Source organism: Triticum urartu, chromosome 7A, assembly GCF_056163025.1.
Source record: "Triticum urartu cultivar PI428250 chromosome 7A, HENAU_Tu73, whole genome shotgun sequence".
Lineage (NCBI taxonomy): Eukaryota > Viridiplantae > Streptophyta > Magnoliopsida > Poales > Poaceae > Triticum > Triticum urartu.
Window position 1 is genome coordinate 689,774,592 of NC_141879.1, and position 4,505 is coordinate 689,779,096.

The following is a 4,505-nucleotide window of genomic DNA, read 5'->3' on the forward strand; positions in this document are numbered from 1 at the left end:
GCGTGGACGCCATCCATGATGCATGCTCCTCCACCATCCTTGCCTCCTGCTCCGCATGCACCGCCTGCATCCTTGCCGCATGCTCGCTACTGCCATAGCCGCCCTTGCCGCCTCTTACTCCCTACACTCGTTGTTCTCTTTTTTCTTCTCCGCAAGCCACTTCTTGGCATGCTCATCCACGAGGCTGAATGACATCTGGGCCGGCGGTGAGGATGGGGAGGAAGGGTAGCTGACGGCGAAGGCTCGGACACGGCAAAGATTGAAGGAGGGTGGTAGGAGGGGAAGGATTTGGTGGAATTGGTGCAATTTGTGGTGGGGTATGGCTGTCGGGTCCGACATGGCGGACACGCCCAGGCGATCCCTTATTCGCCCTATATTTGGCCTTGATATGAGCGGTGTCGGTCAGCCCGAACGTTTGAGTCCCATTTGAGGCGCCCGTCTGGGTCGGTTTTTTGTGATCGGCCAGTGACTGAGCCGTCCACCCGGATGTTTAAGGCAGATTTGGGATATCCGGCTGTAGATGCTCTTAGTTCAAAAGACCATCACCACTGACCCATCAAATGAATGGTGAATGATGGCTATGAGTAAATATCATAAAATCACTATATGTCGTAGTATTCCGAGAAACCACCAGTCTAGAAATTTTCTATCAGTATTGTTCCCATTTTTCTTGCTAAAAACACTAATGACTGGTTAAATTTGACCCTGTTTATGGCAGCTGTGGTCTAGTCATCATGGCTGACGTGACTCAAAAGTTAACTCCATTTATCTGAATCGTTAAGTTAGATGTCTTGACAGGTGGGGCCCACATGCTTACCAAATGTTTTCGGAATTCAATCTTTAAGTGTTAGATTAGGTCAAAACAAGGTTAATCATACATAGACATTACTATTTTGGTAAGAGACTTATTCTTGCATTGGTGATTTACACTTCTGCGCAAGTTTTGTCGCCACTTCAGCTGGCCCATAGTGTTCCAATACCAATAGGGTAGGATTGTAATTTGTAGAGTACACCATTTTAAGTAAGAGCTTCGAATTTATCAATAAAATTAACCAGATTGTTGAAGATAAAATAAGAATAAGATGATCCTTGATAAAACTTAAAGTTCACCTCACATATCGTAGATTCAATCAACAATGCCCATCATTAGATTTACAACTTTTTAAGTAATTCATCTTTGCCAACCTAATCAATACAAGTATTATGTTTAGTTTTGCATTCGTTACATCGAGGCTACCCTCTCTAGTGATTTGTAGAAACCTTCTCTTTCTCCTATTATTGATAAATATTTATGGAAGTCAACTTAGATTACATATCTTGTTATCGTAGCTTTTTACCTTCTACGTTGCTTTAGCATTACAATGTTAGGCAACTCTTTTGTATCTACTCAAGCTTGTACCAAACTTAAGGCATCTCTAGCCGATCCCTCAAAATTGGTTAGAGGACTAAAAGTTCGGCTTTGAGGGGTTAAACCGAACCTAGCCGATCCCTTATCCACATTAGAGGAGAAACAATTTCACCCGTCGCTACGGCCACCCCTATTTAATTGAGCGGTGCCTCTTCTCTGGGAAAATATATCCCCTCCCCCGCACCTCCCCTCTCGCTCGCTCGCACAATGGCGACACCCAAATCCCTTGCCGGCCCTACTGGAAATACCGCAGTCACCGGACACCTCTTCCAACACTTTCAGTCAGTCGGCGCCACCCGTAAATGGTGACATCTAGCCATCGGAGGTCATCACCGCCGATTCGAAGCACGGATCCACATTGCGGCGTGCAATTGATCTAAGGCCGTGACAACGCCCCCTCCTACTCCTTCACCGACCTGCCATCGCGGCCAAAGAAGAAGAACTACGATGGCCTCTGGCAGTGACTATGGGGGAACATGGTCTCATGGGTGTCCGAAATAAAGGACAATGACTCCGGCTCCTGGTATTTGCTTGGCTCCTTCCAGTTGGCAGAGCCGGCGGCGAGTGCGTATGAAAAAAAGGCAGTGACCCTTTAATTATGGCAGTCGGGTGAAGCCTAACTTCCCTATCGACTGCAGCGAGATCACGATGGTCGTCGACATCGACCCCCAGGTGTTGTGCCGCCATGTTATGTTAAGATCCAATTCAAGTAAAAAGATAAAGGCTAACTTCTGAGGAGCGAGAGTGGAGCGAGACCCATCGCTAGTAGGCTTGGGCTGAAGCGGAGTGTAGTGAAGTTTGACCTAGGTCTTCGATGTTATATACCTCTTCTAAGCCGCTGCACAGGATAAGTTGACCAGTTCTAAATCCCCGGCATTGTAAACTCCCTCGATATAGTGAAAAATTCTTGGCTTTCCACCGCGTGGCCCCCCTCCCCCCATTGTGTTGGTGGGGCTTTCCACGTTAAAATCTCGTATCTCCCGTGTTGATTTTGTTCTTCGTCATTTTTTTGCGATCTAAAATGAGTTCTATTCCATTATAATAGGGTTACAATCGAGAAGCAGAAGATCCTCTATACATGGTGGTGCGCTACGCGACCAAAGAGCGGTACTACTTTCTACTTGACTATACGACGCCAACCGATCTGCCACCATATTTTGCTCATGTTTGACTTTCATGGGAATAAACTCTCTCCCTTCCATGAAAAACTTTATCTCCGCTACCAAGTGACCATATGCCGATTTCGAAAGGCCTTCCCGAGACAATGCTAGCATTGCTTCCGAGGAGTCCGGTTGAACAATAACAAGAGCTTCACTATGTTGCGACGCCAGTGCCATACCCTGTATGAGGGCATGCAACTCCGCCTCCAGAGTGTCGCTGTAGTTAAAAATATATCCATATGCGGCGAAGATAACCCTACCATCATGTCTCAAAATCATGCCGGCCGCCGCCATGGCGTCCGCTCCTAAGAAAGAATCGTCCACGGACAGGGCAACACGGTCCGCCGGAGGCGGAGGCCACGGCAAAATATTTGCTGCTTCCTTTCTTTCTATTTCCGGTCTCACTTCCATCACCGGCATCTTTCCCTTCATAAGCTCCTCTGTACTGTACCTCCTGCACAGATCAAGTGATAACATATATCTTTGAAGATAATCTACAGATATTTGAGCTGATGGGACATCTTTCTCATATGTACTGTCCGTTTGCAATCACCAAATCCTCCAGACTAGCATAATAATGCAGTTCCGCTCATACTGTCCACAGGTAGCGGGTAGGTCTAGTAGCCATTCTTTCCATGTATCAATAAGCGCGTGATCATTTCTCATTTGATTTGTCTGTCGTATCTCTACCAGGCCATGGGGTGTGGAAAAACCGGGCGGCCTTCGAGCGACTCAAGGCGGCACGCATCGATAACGATTACATAGCCGAGCTCCGCCGGTCACCGGATGTATTCCGAGCTCGTCGCCGAGGAGTGCCGGCGGCTCGAGCTGTACAAGAAGGAGCGCGCGGACGAGCACATGGCATCAATAGTCCAGGGATTAATTGAAAAGGTGGTTTTGGGCAGTACGCGTGGTCCTACCCGAAATTTTAACGAGGATGTACGTCAGCAGTTACCTCGGAATGCATGGCGGTTGACATGGTGCCTGGCATGGAGTACCGGCTCATTCCTCCGGGCTCCGGCGAGGTGATGACAAACAACACCACGGAAGAACTTGAGTGCCGGAGTAAAGCCGCGCAAATCCGTTTGAAAATCGAATGGCCACGGACGGCACCCAATAAAATCCTCTTGAAGAATGCCCATTGGCCATCTGCACCCAACCAACCCTCCCAATGTACATTCCATCTGCACCTTGACTTCCCGTCGGCACGTAATATTCTCCTCTGAGCAGAAATATGATCGATGTGCCAGGAACCCCGGTTGTTTCCTTTGATAACTGGTGATCTGCTACTGCTAGGAACCCCCGTTGTGTCGACGGCGACGGCCTCCGTTGCGCCGTTCGTATACACGAACGGCCTCCGTCCACTGTGAATGCACGACGAACCATGTCATGTAGCTTGGCCGTTGGTAGCACGCAGCAGAGTTTTTATTGACTATTACCGGCCGTGTCGGTCATATTCGCTCGCTGAACGCTGCTAAGGTCGTGAACTGCACGGGCCTACAGGATCTGCGCCACGTCGTCGAGGCTGATCCTGCCCGCAAACGGACCTCCATGGAGGAGCATGTGCGTGCCAGTGTGTGACATGCATGCATGCCCAGCTGCTGCTGCTAGCTGAAGTCATCATTCAGGTGCGAGGACACGGCCGTTGGCCGGCCACTTCTCCTGTGGCCGCGAGCGAGGAGAGGACACGGTCGGGATGCAAATCCGCCATGCCACTCCGTTCAAAAATTAAGCATTATATTATGTTTCATTGGTTTTCTTTTCTTGTTTCAAATTGTATCATTGTGTAACGGCAATTCTGCTTTGAAATAAATGCACTCTGAAAGACACAACAAAACATGATGATATATACTTTAAAACAAGGAAAAGACTCGATGAAACATTATGTAACACCATGAAATGAAATAAATTATGTCACAAACTACTTCCTCCGTAAA